The following is a 17756-nucleotide window of genomic DNA, read 5'->3' as shown; positions in this document are numbered from 1 at the left end:
ATGTATTGTTGCAATCTTTAATGGTACTCCTTAAAATATATATAACTGCACTTACACGTAACTGTCACGTGCCTATCTAGTATTTCCATGCTGCACTACTATTTTGGGGGATGCTCCATTTAGGCTCTTAATTCCCACTGACTAAATTATCTTTAAATACATTTAACAAATAAAGTTTGATTTGACAGTAAAAAGACTCAAAAATGAAATGAGGAATGAAAAAAAAAAATATATGTGACTGTTTCCACTCTTTTGCAGACTTATTATCTGCATGTGTCCAGATGGCATCCACATCGTAAGTACTTTTTGTTTTACTCAAGGCCATAATAATCTTCTTTCATTTGTTTTACTGAACACATTTATCTTCAGAATACTTTGGCCAACACATTAATTATTACCTACCAAGCATGCAAATTAGAACACAGGCAAATCTTGCCTGTTAATGGAAAAACACATCCAGAATCAGAAATGATTTGTAAGCACTGCTAATAGAATATTATTTTCTGGTTTTCTGACCGAGAAAAAGACAAAAGGCAAACGCAGTGATGCATCCCCGATAGTAACAGCGGGATCGAGCAGAGCCAGCTATGTGGTTGATTCCAGCTGGATGAAATGTTCCCAAAGGTATAAAAAGGAAGTAAAAATACTGAAAGCATTCTGAAAGTTTTCAGCATTGAATGGATTTAAATCCCTAACATTGGCCTCCCATTTTTCCAGATTCACAAACCTACTTCAGGTTCTTTGGTACTTCAGGTACTTCAGGTTCTCTGGTACCCCCAAAGCCAGCCACTATCCAGAAGATGCCTGCAGTACAACTAAAATCACTGCTCACCAAGACGGGAACTTAAGCAGCTACCAACTTACGGGGCAGGAATTAAAGTAGCCGTAAGGTTAAAATTGCTTTCTAAAGCGACGCCAACCCCACAATGAAAGGAGGTAGTTGAAATGACCACATTTTCCAGCACTTCCCCCAGCAGAATGCCGCCTTGCCCCCTCAGCTATTAACGTCAAGGCATTTTCTCTGCTACGTTTCTCTTTCTATCAAAACCAATATTCCTCTCACATCGGTCTCTGCATGAAATTAGTTTTCAAGAACAAATGTTACTTTGAGATGTGATAAAATGGTAATGGTATCTTGAAATAAAATCTCACCTAAAATTTGAGTGACCCTCCCCAAATGCCTACAAAATACCTTGGGAGCATCTGATGATGTTCTTGTGTTAGTACTTACCTGGTGGGAATACCAAGAAAAACTAATTTATTCTGCTGGATTCCTACAGTATGCAGCAGTTGGCTGCAGCAGGTCAAATCAAAAAGTTCATCCTGCCTCCAAATAAGAGCAAATGTCTAAGGAGTAATGTAATAAAAATAGTGCAAGCACTATACCACATCCTCTCAGATCTCTCCCAGACTGCAGCAAACAGTGGCTGCAGGTTCTGAAACTTCACTTCCACTAGGAAAAATGTATGTATATATGCATACATAAAATGAGGCATGATGCCTTCAACTGGCTTACAGCTATTTTCGAAGTTTAAGAAGCTATTTATTAGAAGCATGGCATTGAAAAGACGTTGATAAGGCGTTCTGTGAAAGTGCCCTTAGGAGCCATTTGATAAACTTCTGTTCTGTCTAGACTTCTTGTATCTCTGGGTTCAGGGTAGATGCCAAATAACATAACAGGGAAATTCTTCAGAGATGGTAAGTCTCTGAAGCCAGAAGTCCTGTCATGTTTACCATAATGTGACTTAGTAATCCCCTCTTCCCTGCAGTATCTTGCTTGCATATGAAAATTACATCCATCAACACAGAATTAATTAAAGGACTTCCGTGAATGGTGATTCATCTACAGATTGCTTGATTTGCACAGTGCCACTCAAAAGATGAGAAGCTGATTTCCTTTACCTTCTGAAAGGATAACAACAGCCTTATCTTTAGAACTTTTACATCCAACACAGGTATTAAAATGGTTCTCATTACATGGCAACTCCTTGCTACAGAGTATTTCTGAAATAAAAATCTGGATTTAAAACACTAAAATGCATCACTCTGTAAAAATACAAAAGTTTTAGAGAAAACAGCATAATTAGGTATCTTAAATGACGGGATTCATCTTAATGGCAACGTAAGATAATGACCTATTTATGCAGAGATGAGACATTTTCTGTGCTCTCGAGCAAACCAAGTTCTCAGAACAATGAGCCGTCCCACAGAATTCTTCAGGACTGCTACCGAATTGACCGAACCCACGCAAATTTGATTTTCCACATATGGAAGGAATATATAACAGCAAGGCTGAAGTGCTGCATATGATTATCCTACAGATTTTTAGCCTGGATCCACAAAAATGCTGAGCCACAGCAGAACAAAGTAGCAGGATAGCGGCGGTGTCCACAAAGACTGAAAAGAGAGTCCCAGTGGAATGCACATACTTGTTAAAAAACAAAAAAGGAAATATGCCATGTAACAATGGCATGTTAATGTAACAATGATGAATGAGCAGTCCTAGAAGCAGAAGGAATGATAAAGCTTCATTTCTTATGAATGTGCCCTGCATCTGAATGACTCTGGTGTATCGGAAAGTCAGAGTTATCAAAGAATGTAAGTGGGGACGCATCTGTTACAGCACGAACAGAGCTTATCCCTCAAGACCCCAGAAGGGTCCCTTTTTCTCTAGCCAGCTGCCAGTATTCACTACTGGCAGACACACAGAGCAATTGTACAAAACTCATCTCCTGGGCAAACCAGAAGGAGCAAGCTAGGAAGAACAAAGATCAAGTATTTGTCTGAGTTTTTGCTACTTTTGTCTGAGTGTTTGCTACTTTTACCAAAAGACAAAATATCTCAAATTTCGTAACGATACAAACGAATTTGGACATTCTGTTTAACTACTACTACTGTTCTTACATTTATTTTTCCACATCAATATGACATTTCTTTAAAAGTTGCCTTTTGAGACACTTCCTTGCCCACACTTTATAGCTGAGCACTTGTATTTTAGTTACAGCCACTGACACCATGACAAACCATCAGAGAAGTACATGTGATATACATAACGTATAATGGGTATAATATGTAACATCTACAAGCTTTTTTCTTTTTGAAGAAGGCTTTTAAAAAACAGGCAACATACTTATCTTGCACATATTCAAAGAAAAAAAAAGCTATAGTTAGGGAGCCAGCTTCATGCAGACTAATGACTGGGGATGCACATTGCCCTCTAGCAAGGTGGTTTGCACCATTTTGCACCGTGAAACTGATATTGTGTAGGCAGACCAAAACCCTAGCATCTTCACCTGTGTTACAGAGTGAAGCCTACTGCCCTGTTCCAAGCTTTGCTGTTACTTTTGTTAAGCCTGCGGTGAGCCTCTGAAGCGGTGCAAATGGCAACAGTGCAGCATGGTGCTGGCAAAAAAACAAAACAAAACAAACAAACAAAAAAATGCAGCTACAGGACACGAGCCCAAGACAAGGAAAGCAGTTCTTCCCATAGTGATATTTCCAAATGCTGCTAAACGCTCTGCAGTGATGCCTACTGATGTCTGTCTGGCAAGGCTGCTATTATATTCTCCTTCAGCAAATCTGTCTCCTCCATTCTGTTACGAGTTTTAATATTTCATTAAATTGACATTCTTCTACTTGAGAGCACCAGCACCCTTGCTGCGGAGATCTCTACATACTCTCTTCGAAGACTGCTGGTATTTCAAAAAGGAAAGCAGCAGACATTGCCAGTGAGACAGTCTCTTTGTGGTATTTACAGTTAAGCTGATACTAATGCCACATCACTTGCATCTACTGTGAGTCACAAGAAACCATACTCCCAGTAGGTGATCCCACAGAGTACCGGGAAGTATCTGCCAACTTCAGAAAAACACTTCCTTGAGGATTGCAAATATCCACTGGAAAAAAAAAAGAAACACGCCATAATACATTGAAAAAATAGGTTTGGCAAAGATGGAGCTGATTAACTGGTATCAGCAAAGTTGTACTGAATTTTGTCTGAATTTATTGTTCAGTGGGCAAAAACTTGCCAACAGAACCTCATAAAACATTCACCTCACTTGAAAGGCAGCACACAGTGCTGTCCTTGCTGTGATAAGAGTGCCTTGCAGAATTTGTTAAACCTTACTGACTTGTACGTTTGATCTAAAGAATTACCAAAGATTAAAACAATTGCAAAAGATGCCTATATATATACTGGATGGATACATTTATATAAATGTATATACATAAGAAGTTTAATAATACCTAAGTGTATAATAAAGCAGACATTTTTTCTCACTAGTCTCAATCTTTACAAAAAGCAAGTGATCTTTCTCCTTATGGGTGACTTACACCAACATGATATATCACAGCAGTTTGCTATGCAATTTTTAAGATGCTCATTTCCATTTATGTTGTATCAGAAAATAGAGGAAATGAAGTACATCATCAATGAAACTGTAAGTAAGCCAATTAAGTTTTCTTTGCAGTAATTTTTGTCAGCAACATAAGAAATTGTTTTGATAAAAATCATATGCAGCAGCCCAGCTGGAATCCCAAGCACAGTAAGCAGGAACCCGATGCTGTCTCTGCCGGCTCTGAATTAGGTGTAGCAGAAGCTCCATCTTCCCCAGGGCACACCTGAAAGGAATTACATTATACAGACACTGCAGGGGGAGCCCAAACCACCGCAAGGTACCTAAGGATATCTAAGGGCAAAAAGCTGCAGGCAATGGGGCTTTTATGAGTTCCACTGCTTATGGAATAAACATAAATGCTTTAAAATTTAAAATTCACTTTAAGAATAGAAGACATATTGCAGAATTCCAGATTTTATCATCTGTACTTACAAAATTTCCACAAGTGACTGCAACACCCCAGCTTGCTCCCAACTGTCTCACGAGCCCATTTGTATATTATAATCCAGTGGTCGGCTAGCAGACTGTAAACTGTTAAAACTGTGTCCCATGGCTGGTAATTTGCATTTAAAAGAATGAAGCCGGTGAGGATAAAGCTGTTAAACATTGTTAGAGACTTCAGCAAATGCATACATAAGCCAGGAGCTGAATTTTTCTCTCTTTTGTTTTCCAAACTGCATAGGAGGACACAGGTCACAATAAAAGAGGCAAAGGTAAATTTCACTTCTAATAAAATTGACAATTCCAGCTGCTCGGCTGATGAAATATTAACCTCTTCCTGAGACTTTCAGCAGCAGAATTCACGCAGGGGAAAAAATAGACACAAAAACCGTTATCTTCCCCAATTACTTGCAGTACTGTTTATAGATTAGTGAGCTCTACTTTGTCCTGTGACAAGGCTTTTGTGTGTTACGGACCACTGACAGCAGCAGCCCACTTACCTGGATCGTGAGGCATCCTGACAAATGATTACACCGGTTCTGAATTACAGGTTGCAGCAAAATTCTGACGGTAAAGTCCAACAGCTGCTCCCTGTCAGAGCGAAGTTACCTGCCTCGATTTTGTGTGCACACCTGCGTACATACTTACTCATTTGGTCAGATGACTGAGGTAGCTGTTCTGTCACTTTTCAGCCTGATAAAAGCATGCCTGCAAGTGATTACGACTTTCTGACTAAGTGCAATACAGGAATTATACACACTCGTGGACTACAGCGTAATCCAGATTATTGTTTTAAGTGAATTATTCATTCACAGGCTGCACAGAAAGGCAAACCAGCTCTAGCAGTTCTAACCAACTGAATGTAGTCTCACGAAAAAAGAAAAGCTTTATGAGGCAAGGAAGCAGAAAAAAGGCAGAAAGTAGAAAAGAAAAAGACACTGAGAATCGCTCATTAGGAAAGCTCCAGTGCATGCATGTAGATTTGGGGCCTGGGCTTTTCAGAGTGGAGAATTAGAAACAGCAGGCAAGGCTTGCTGTGCAATTCAGTACCTGATTCTGCAGTGTCTTCTGGTAACCTGAATTTTATCTGTAATTGTAAAGCAGATTTGTAGTCCCACAAGGAGAGCACAAAAGCTAGCTCCAGGGTATCCGGCCTGACAAAAGCAGAGTTTATCATACAACCAGCACCATCAGTCACACACAAACAGGGCGTGCTGGACCCCTATATATTGATTAGAGACCTCCTACTGTCTCATACAAATAACATAGGTGAGTTTTTTTTTTTTTCTATAAAGCACTGGCAGCCAGTGGATCTACTCGCAGATTTGCTAGATAATTCAGAAAATATAATCCATAAGAGCAAATATTTTAACTGTATTAGTTGGACTGCCTAGAACAGTTTGCACACAATTCAGATATTAAACAAGAAAGACAACTGTGGCTGAAAATCAGTCACATCTGCTACCACGAGCAGGTTGACTCTTTACATATTTTTAAACAATGTATTCGCCTCATGTGCTTACATACACAGTATGTTCTGATTACTCAGAATCTGACATACGAAAATCAGTGTCCCTACCAAAGGCACAGAGAAGGAGCGTACAGGAAACCCTGCAAAGAATTTCCTGAACACGCAGTATGGAAAAGGAATTTATTTTGTACAAACTCCCAGACCTATTTTTCAGTGATTGAGGCCACCTAGGCCACCTCCCCGCGCACGGCTGGAGCAGTGACAGCCCTCGTGCCGAAGTGCAGCAATCAATGCTCTGTCTCCCCTAGCAATCTGTTCTGGTGCTTCAATAGCCCTGCAGAAGAGAAGTCTTCCCCTTCCCCACTTGTCTAACCTTTAAGCTCTTGTGCTACCGCCAGTGCCCTGTGGATCCAAAAGCCTGTCGTGGCCAAAATTTGGAACATTTCCCTCCACTCAGTCAGCCAGACCACTGAGGAGCCAGCACACTGAAGAGACAGACGGATGCAGGACAGACCTCAACGAAGCCCAGCACGATGTGCCGTGTCCGATGGAAAGTGGACTACTTACTGACAGCTGCTCCTTAGGTACTCAAATCTTCCTGCACATAGCCCAGTACAGATCTACCTGCAACACAGCCTGGTTGCACGAGCATCATAAAGATAGCAAAGCCTTTCTGAAGTTGAAATGATATTTACGGTTAGCCCTTCCCCACTAGTACTATTGTTGTCTTCTATAGGAAGAAATTAGATCAGGTTTGTCAAAAACAAACCACGTCATTCCACGTGAGCCGGTGCTTCAACTCTTATCTTCCAGCTGCTTGCAAATAGTTTGATTATTTGTTCTGGCATTTTGTAGGCAACTGACAATGCCTACACTTTCCCAATGCCTTTCTGTCCCTCTACAAAAAACGGCATCTTTTTCTTTCAAGTCCAAATTTTCCACCATCCCAAAAAAGATAACCTGTCCTTTGAAGACCACCAGTAACAACTCATAGACTGAACGGTTTGAAAACATCTCATCTACTGTCTTTTTTTGTTTGTTTTCTTCTGTCCATGCTATGCTTATCTGTAATCTTACTTCTTTGTTGCTAGTTTTAATTGTTGGCTGTCTGACTGCAAAATGACTGCTAAAAAAAGGGGTGGGAGGAGCAATATACACAACCACTGAACACTTCAGCTTTCTCTGTGCTATCACTATTTCCTCCCCTAGGAACCTTGGACCAACGCTTGGTGGATACTGTCATTTTTCAGCTAACACACGAAATCATTTCCTATCACCAAACAAAACGAACCTTCCAAGAAACATGAACAAAGCCTTGAAGTCTCAGTTTTGCCCTCATTTTCATGTTACTCTTTTACATTCATATTCAGCAGTTGATCTGCTTTCTGTAGACTTTGTTCCTGGGCTTAACACATGAATGACAAGGAGCTCAGTTTCACTGAACTGGACATTTAATGTACTGCTTTGAGACTGTGCTGTTCTTTCCAGCTAATTCCTGTCATTCTTTACACTTGTCTTCACAAGATCTTACCCACAAATTATCTGAGGCATAAGTCCACCGCTTTTAGTTTGTTCTTCCTTTTTCTCTTCTAAACATCACACATTTAAGATCATTTCATAGTCACCATCACCAAAAGCTGCCTTTCTATTTTCTCAGCTAGTTCTTTCCAATCTGCTTGGAGCATATTTTTGTCTCTCCACTAGTCTTCTCCTCTTTCACCTTAGAAATACGGTCACTAACAGATTCTTGTTTCCCAGCTGATGCTCATCTCCAATTTGTTACGGCAATTCAATTTTTTCAGCTACATCGACATTCTCATCCAAATCCTTGCTTTGGATAATTCCATTTATTCTTTTAAAGAAGCTTTGTTTACTTGATCTTGCTGGTTTGATAGAGTAAAACATTCACATTTTAGGGAAGACATGGTTCAGAGGTGAGGGAATCTCTCCATTGCTGACAACTACTATACTTTGCCAATGCAGATAAATTTTAAGACATACAAGATGGTCTGGTATGGGAGTTTTATTTATAGTCAGTAAAAATAACTTTTTTCTACAAACCTTTAAGTAGATATCATATATGCAAAACCATCCCCAAATGTAGCATATTGCTTTATTCACAGACTTTATAGTAGCTTTAGTTTATTCTAGAACTCCAAGCAAGTGTATGATACAGAAAGTAACTCCAAAACAAGTTACATTTTTTTTAACATACCAGTCACACAAGTTACCCTGAGAGATCTTTAATAGTATTTAAATCAACCTTGACTGTGTACTAAGATTTCCAGTTCTGCCTGTTTATACCCCATACCTTTTTTCCATCAGTATAAAGACACCTAAGACATTTGATTAACTGCCTCTCTCATCCTCCTCTTTGTCCGTCCCATGACCCTATATCAATACCCCTATTTCCTCTCCTCCTCCATCCCCAGTTTTTGAGCCATTATCTAAGATGCTGTTATTTATATTTACCCCTGGGATTTGTCATCCACCATGTGTTGTTTAAAAGATCTCATTTGTTAGGGTCAAAACCACTGTTTTTGCATTAAGCATCGATTACATTCTCATTGTTTCTTTCCACAACTCAATCTCTTTAAATTAATTTAAAAGAAGGACATCAAAGAAACTGCATTTTATATCAAATGTATGAGATGAAAGCATCAAATCAGACTCCCTATAATCTGTTATTAGTTGAAATGAGAGAATACCCATTCTGCACTTTATTTTTTATACCTGTAAAGTTAGGATAATGGCTTTGTAAATATTCAGAAGTCTATGACTGAAATGAAACAGGTAGGAATAGGGTACCATAATAAGAAAAACTAACACATTTATATATGCAACAGAATATATTAAAATTGCAAAGTTAGTTTTAAATCATTTATGAAATGAAAGGTGCAGCAAAGTGAAATATAGTCTTTTCAGTTTTCCTCATTAACTATTTGGTCCCTTAGTCATAAAAATTAACCTCTATTTGTTAATCAAATATAGCTTCTACTACAAGTAGTGTTATCTGAACACATTAATATACAACTGAATATAAATTCTTGTAGCTTAACAGGCATTTTAAGTTGCTGGTATTATTCTGTTTTGGAGACAGACAAAATCCATTTCTTTCTTGCATCTCAATGTATGCAGAACATAAACAACTGAAGAGACAGACCTGCTTTCCATGTACAGGACTGTATTTGTTGACATGAGAGAAACGCAAGCCACAAAATTTGAAACAAGAAATCCCAACAGATGGGACAGGTAGAAAACTGCACTGGATACTTCAAGTGTGTGGCTTTTGTCAGGCTATATCCTAGGTTACTGTCCAGCCAGTCATATTTTCTATTATTCCATGACTTTGTAACAAAAGACAACAGCATGATGCAGATGATACAAAACCAATCACAGTTATTACTCCAGTTAAGTTTGACAATCCTAGAGTTAATTAGATTTTTCCTATACATCTGATTTGAGAAGATAAGAATGCATTACTGATTGGGATGTGCAGAGAAGAGGAGCTGCAGGAGCAAGCTGTTTCTTCAGAAGAGAGGGGTCTTGAATTGCCTGCCTGCTGGAACCAGGATAAACGACAAAAAATGTTTTGAAATCTCGGTCCTTCCCTAGTCAGGTTGCTCTGGACCTGCCTTTCTGATTTCTTGTGCGGCATCGTAAAACACCCCATGCTTCAACTGCTGCACTGATCACAGGATTATACTGTCTAACCTCATTTCCAGAAAATCCTCTGCACAAATACCAGATGAAAAGCTGTTAAGATCCTACCTTACCAGCCATGCACTTAGGACAGCTTTCCTTCTATATTTGCATTACACCATGAATCTTCTTCCATCTTATTTTCTCAAGTCAAAAGGATTGTCCTAACCTTTAGATGCACTGTCTTAGTTGAAGAGGCAGCAGAGAGAGAGCAGCTTTCATGTGTCCCATTCAAAATTATTCTCCCCATATTCCCCGAAGCAGAATCCAAAGCGTATGTTCCTCTTGCATCATTCAGGTTCCATATATGAATTACCTGGTGTTTTTTTCCCCCTCTCCCAACTCCAGACTTGACTCTCTTAAACTCCCTCAACTGTAAATCTCCTATCGATCCTTTCTGTATCTTCTTTGTAATTTACTTTCAAAAACCACTGCCAGGTTAGCACCATGTGAACATGATTCTATTATCTCGCAGCAGTGATGCATTTATCCTTGGAAGCAATTCTAGAGCTTTGTATTTAGTAAGATCTATTTTTAACCTTAACTAAAATAGACAATGTGAAATAAATTAAATTATCCTTTTTTTTTTCCCCATACCAACTTATACACCAACAAAAAAGTTCACTGTGGATAGCAACTTTATCATGAATTAAAAGAGAAAGCGGCAACTTATCCCAATAGTTTGTAACATCCTTACCTGAATTCTTTGCCTGGCTATTTAAGTTTCTATCTGGTAGAGAAGGCAGAGCTAATATTCCTTTCCTAACTTGGGGCAATTTATAATCATGTTAAGACAATTTCTCTTTCCACCTATATGCTCTGCTTGACCTACAAATACAGCTTTTTTCCACTGTCCTGTTGAAGTCTGCTTCATGGAAGTAGAGAGAAAGTATAGACACTAGTGATTTGTGCCACTGCAGGCGAGCTAGTGCAGTTAAACCAAGATTTTTTAATTAGGTGCTATGAGACTAAGGTGATGTTGTAATCCGTTTCTCAACAGTTTTTGCTCATGAGGTTCATTCATTCCCACTTGTTACTGTCATCTCTATACTGCTCATATTTCCCTTACCTAATGAGATCTTCTGAAAAGTTTTCTTCCCGGACAAGTCTATGATTCTTCAAATAACCTTAAGTAAGATGCTGCTGTAACACTCCCCTAACCTCTTCCATCTGCCAAGATAGCACCGACCTTCAACACAGGCTCACTTCTGTGCGAGATGGGTGCCCTTTTCTCCTCCTCTTCACATGCCCCACTATTGCCAACTACCATTAGTACACGGGAAAAGCAAAATAAAACTGAAAAGGAAAAGACATCACAATGACCCCTGGACTGAAGGTCCCTGGACTGAACATGATACAAATCATGTATGATCCTTTATTCCTACTCCTACCCATTTAAAAACAGTATCCAAAACTGGTCCAAAAAGTATCATCACCTTCTATCATGACAAAGACATTTTGGTCCTTCATATGAAGGCAGAAGCAAATACACACCATGGAGACAACTTTGATTGCAACTGCTTTACACTGTTCACTCCATCAGCTATGTAAATTTCCCTATTTTGCTTTCTTCTCTTGATCTCATTTGCAGTTCTTCTTTCATGCTATCCTACCACATTTTGATGTCATTCGAGCATATCAGGAACCCACACACCTACATTCTTTGCAACACTTCCTCTGCAACACCTTTGAAATAAGGATTGGGTTATATATAGGTGTTCGATACATATTTTTTTCTAAATCTCACTCACCCTAATTATTTTTGAGCAGTAATTCTTCAATCACTGACTGTTTCTCCATCAACTAAAACACAGCTGCTCTTAAAGCATGGGGAAGGTTTATGAGCATTCCCAGTGCATTGCACACATCATCACATGGCAGAAACTGAAACCTCTTCAATGCATGGCTTCACTAACACTTTCAGAAGGAGATACTTCAATACTATCTTTTCCCAGTATATTAGACACACTAAGTCCTTTCTACTTCACAATCCTCCAAATCCTTTTCATTTTTTTCATTAAAAAGGAAAAAAAGAAAAGAAACTTAAACCCTTGCACAAGCTATGACCATGTGCATAGAAAACAGGAGGGAAAGGAAATAATTAACAAGTGAGAATTGCTATGAAGGTCCATCTAACTAAACAGCTTATAGGAAAACCTGCAAGGTTTAAGACTGAGCCACATAGATTAAAGGCAAAATGTTAATGCCTATAGAAGTAGAAGACAAAAAGGCCTATGTGAGTTGTCATTATTAAAATGCCTTAGGGAAACTTTCTTATGGTAATTCAAACTGAAAAGGTTAAAACCTTAAGTGGTATTATGTTCAGTCTGTATGCAGAGCTTCCATACAATGAAAGAAGAACATACAACGTGCTCTTGCAGAAACGCGAACTGCTGCGATGTGACCTGCTAACTCCACAGATTTAAGGGAAAAGCCTAAAGAGAAACATGCCACGAAGTGCTTAAGCTTCAGGCAATGCTCAACTTTCTAATAGTGTACAGCGTGAGAACACAGCATTTTTTACGAAAACCTGTGTCGGTAAGAGTCTAAAGCACGTTACCCATTATGTGGACGTGCTAGGAAGTGGAAGCTCCACCAGAGTCAAGATGCTCTCCAAACGCTGAGTTTCTGAAATACCAATCCACCTCCTAGAGCTTCAGTTTCACCAAGCAGGAAGTAGAAGCTGAACTGGCAGGTTCTTTTTAACACCTTCTGCATGTTCTTAGAAAAATCTCATTTCTCCCTTCACTCATGAATCACTATGATTTTCCATCAGTGTCCTGCCTCTAGTCTAATTTCTGAGTATAAAATAAATCATGTTAGTGAATAATTGAAAAGTAGGCAAACGGTCTATTTACTGGAAGTCTCTGTAATGTACATGACACAAATATGTAAATACTTATAAATTAACAGACCACACAAAAGTGAAAGTCAGCACAGAAACTGTATTCATAATTACTTGAACTGTTGCAACTAGTAAGCTACATTGAAGATGAGCAGCATTTTACCACACATTTAACATTCATCCACTGTAGTTGTTTACATCTTCAAAGCGCACCATCACACAGGAGACAATATTAAAGTTCAGCGTAATACATTTTTTGGTACTGTTCCTTACTTCTTTCACACAAACTGTCTTGTTCACCATTTTTCTTCATTAGATCTCAAAAGACCTTTTGATCTTGCAGATATCGGCTTACATGTAGCTGCTTCCTATGAAGGATAGTAAGAGGCTTTGTGCTGTGACGGCTGTCTGCCGTTTTAATATTTTATGTTTCTCCTAAATGATCACTAAGTTTAAGCCTCCACAGCATGAACATCAATCTACAAGGGAGCTAACGAGTAAAACCATTCAATCTTTCTGATTAAACCCATAGAAGTTGGGCTGAAAAAAAAGTTTATTAAACATTTTTTAAATAAACAGTCCCTCAGCCACTCGACGTTGAAGGTAAGAATTTTTGACACCAAGTTTCTTCACCAGAAATCAAATGTTAAGAGCAAATTATAATTGTTCCATTACAGTTGAGTACGTAGTGTCAGTGACAGAGGCACATGTTCCTTAAGTTTTGCCATGACTATGATCGACAGTCTTAAAATTTTGAAGAAGTGGAAAGACTTGAATCTTTTTATGAACCTAGCCCGTAATCACACAGAATTAAGAACCTGTCATGCCAACACTCAGCTTCGGTCCAACACCCTGCTTCAAAATAAGACTTGCACATGCAGAAGACTACATGGGATGGACCACCAAGATTAAACCTAAAAACGAAAAAGGAGAGGGATAGGATTCAGAAGGCTACTCCAGCTATTTTCCTACATACACTCTGCAAATCAAAAATTTGTTACCTAGAACCCTTTTCTACCATTTAAGACCTAATCGCTTTAGTTTGAAGTACATGGAAGAGGAAGAGGTGGCAGCAGCAGTGATGCCTTCCAGAGAAAAACTGTAAGCAATGCTTCCACACAGCGAGAGAAGGCAACCAACTTTATTCAGAGAGAATAAATACTGCTGTGATCCATTTGTTCCATGAACTTAAGAGAAGGATGATGAGAAAGGTATCACAAAGTACTTAAATTCTGAGGCAATATTAAGCTTTCTAAAATGCTGGAGAGGACTGCAAGGGAATACAGTACCTTCTACAAACGCTCACTGATTATCTGAAATCAGTAACAGTCAATACAATAACAGCAGAAAGGTTTCAGATGTTTGTTTTTTTTTTTATACCATGTGTACAAGTTTTATCATCTTGAATTGAAAAAAATCTCTATACTACTTGCAACAGCAATCAAATCTAATTCTCCTCCTAATTCCCTGAAAAGTAGAAAGAAATGGTACATTCTTCCGTCTCTTCTAGTTTAATCATACAAAATGGTACAATTTCAAAAGAAAGAATGGAAGTTTGTCCCACTCCACAACTCTTTCACTACTCCTAGAAAACAAAAATGAGATGAAGCCCTCCGTTGCTAGAGCCGTGCTTGCACTTCTCCTTTGGCAGGTTGTAGGTGCTGAGATCTTGAACAATTCATTGATGCATCAATCACAGGAAATCTACAGAAAGATACCTAACACAAAATGACTTGCTCTCTCAGCTTGCTTTTAACTGAAAATGTTTATGGCCACTGTTATAAGCAGAATTCAATCTCGTACTAGACCAAGCTACTCTGGGCTAGGATCCAACTCGCTTCACGGTTCTAGTCAAGCGTAAGTGAATGACGTCGGAACAGACAAAATTCTGGGAAAGTATGGAAGTAGAATGTTACATATTTACACATCTAAGATATTGCTAATGAAATTTCCCTCTGCATACAGAGAACTTTATTTAGCTAAGGGTTTTTTTAATATCACATTCCTAGGTGTGACCTCTGAGGAAAGACTAACAAGTTAGCATTATGTACCTTAAAGATTAGATGAAAGCAAGTAAGACCTTCACATAAGAAAAAGACTGTCTCAAAAAGAAAAGAAAGAATCTATGCTCAATGTCTTGGAGAATACCATAAGTTATAACAAACTTATAGCAATAGATTACAGCAAGAAAAACTCAGGTTAGACATACGGGAATTTTTTCTGGTAAGAGCAATGAAGCATAAAAGCAGACAAAGCAAGCATCTCTCAGACTTGGTGGCCTCTATCCGGGACAAAGAGAGGGACTTGACTTTCTGAGGTCCCCTCCAAGCCTCCCTCTCTAGGTGGAAGTCAGTTACTTGCACATTTGAACTTTACATGTGGTAAATGAATAAACACGCTGTGAAGTTTAAAACCTTTCTTCTTTAAAGGGTCTTGTAAATGATTTCATTATGTATTCAGATCTTCCTATGAAATGGGCTATAGTTAGTCCTCGGCTTTGTTTCTACCATTTACAGCTCCATGAAATTAGAGTCTGACAAGATCCGTGTTCATGCTACCTTGTAATTGTGGCAAGGCTACAGCTACCAAAATGGTACTGGCGCTGCAGAGGCAGCAGGAAGCCTGTGCAGCAGTGCCTTGCAGACAGCAGGAGGTCAGAGAAAAAGATGCAGACCACTTCCAGAGAGACTGAGACCTGGAAGAGAAAAGTCACGGCATCTCTTTTATACAAAAACATTTGTTCTGCATGATGTTAGCAATTCAGTATTAACTGGTAGAAAGTCCAGCAGCTTTCAAGTTTCCAGTAGCCTGAGATCAAATACCTCAGACTCCAATGTGCTGCCTCTCAGTTTATCTTTTATTTCAAATCCCTCTAAGTTCATGGTAGAAACAGACTTAACTAAACACATTTAAAAAAGAAAAAAGCAGCCTGAATACCACACACTACAACCTCACCACCTCCAAAGCAAAACAAATATTGCTTATTTTCACAGAAATTGCAGAAATGTGGGTGTCAATGAAACTGTCAAAAGTTACATGTCCTTTCCATGCTTCTGCCAGCTGCAAACAGCAGCACGTACTGCAGTTAATTCACTAGAAAGGACAATGCTAAGTTTGTAGGGAAGTATTGAAAACTATCCCCTCTTGCTATCATGGAGTCAGCGTACTCTAATCTCTTGCCTCAGTCGTTAAGGAGGACTTGAAACCTTCTACTAGCTAAAGATAACGTGAAAGTAAATGGTTAAAAGAAAAACGAGAGAAAGAAAAGGAAAGAAGAGGAGTTGGCCCTCGACCTTTCAGATATACTCCAAAAAATGTTTAAGCTTTTTCAATTAAGAGTAGGCTACTCCAAAACAGTGAAAAGCTGACTAATTAATTGCTCAATAAAGTCTACACGATCCATGATAATTATATTACTGGCTTCAAGGATAGTACACGGAGTTCCAAAAAGAACAGCTTCTTCATGTTTCATCTATCACAGACAACTCATTTTCTGAATCTTCTCCTTCATCTACGCTAAATAAAAGGCAAGAAAAATGGCATTCCAGTACTGCAGATTTAAAGACCCTGGACAACTGTCACAGAACATTTGCTGAATAAACCTGTGTTTTCTATAATTTCAGAAAAACAACCTAGAACGCGAAATAAAACTTGTTTCCCCTTATCATTTAGATAAAGGTTAAAGATCTTCTGAACACCTAAATTTCGTAGCTTTCTGATCATATACCACTCTTGGGGGTAGAACAGAAGAAAAAAAATTAGTAGCATGGAAATCCAACACACATAAGGAGGCTGAAGTGGGATGGAAATTCTTGTTAGCATTGATTGACAATCTTACATCATTTTTTTCAGACCAAGTTCTGTTAGAAGATTTCTATCACATTGCCAACTATAAAACACCAGAGGTTCAATCCTTCGGAGTTCTCCCACAAACTGGTCAAAGTCACTTCACATAGATAACAGCTATTGGCAGAAGATTTGTTGTACTTTAATGCTGTCCAGACCAATGACTCATGCAAGAAGGCTTTCAATTTTCATCAGTATAAACCACAGTTTCAAACTGACTGTCAGCATAAAACCTCATGTGACCTTTTACACATTTTACAATCAGGTCTGTGGATATTTGCATATGCCACAGAACTATAGAACTGCTTCATTCTGTAAATCATCCAATATTATTGGTCATATTCCACTACAGTGCAAATTTATTGTGTACTCGGACACGTAGGAAGTACACCACAGGCATACACACAGGCAACAGAAACTGCAACAACCAACAGTTACTTTTTAAGTTTTGGTGTGGATGACTCTTTTCACATATCTGTCTTAGTTAACTCTCTGGTAGTTTTCTTTTCAAATAAGTAGCACAGATCAGGAGTCAGAAGAAAATCAGTGCTTGCCTGACAAACAAGAACCATGACACTGAATTCAGCATCACCGTTCATGGAAGAAGTAAGTCTGTGGTGTCCTTTCTGACATACTCACTTTTGATAAAAAAGATAAAATATCAGCTTCAGAAAATTTCTATTAAGTTCTTATACAGTAACAGATGTTCAGCAGCTTTTATTTTATCCTTCTTTTCTTGGGTCCCTACAGACCTGGGACAGGTAATTGCATGGGAATGCAAACTCCACAATGTAAATAAGCAGAAATCTGAATTCATAGCTTTGTTTTTCCACAGCATACACCTCTTAGATCAGATCATCTTACACTAAAATTATTGTATAGATATAATTTAATACTAAAGTTTAGGATTGCTGCACAATAACCTAACTGACCCAGCTGAGCACGTGAAAAACACCCATGTGCAAAACCTCACAAGATTTGAAGTTCCTTGAGATGGCACGCAGAGGAGAGCAAGTGACTTCGTCCGTGAGAGTGACAGCAAAGCATCTCCACC

The 17756-nt window shown here is 38.7% G+C and overlaps 1 protein-coding gene across 1 annotated transcript in view; it reads right to left on the bottom strand.

Annotated features, from left to right (window-relative positions):
* ANKRD50 (ankyrin repeat domain containing 50) overlaps nt 1-17756 on the bottom strand; it is a 42020-nt gene that overhangs the window by 18231 nt on the left and 6033 nt on the right. The window lies entirely within an intron of this gene.

The sequence above is a fragment of the Anser anser genome (genome assembly GCF_964211835.1).
Source record: "Anser anser genome assembly, chromosome: 4".
In the NCBI taxonomy this organism is placed as follows: domain Eukaryota; kingdom Metazoa; phylum Chordata; class Aves; order Anseriformes; family Anatidae; genus Anser; species Anser anser.
Note: the sequence above shows the minus strand (reverse complement) of the source record. Positions and strands in the feature narration are given on the sequence as shown.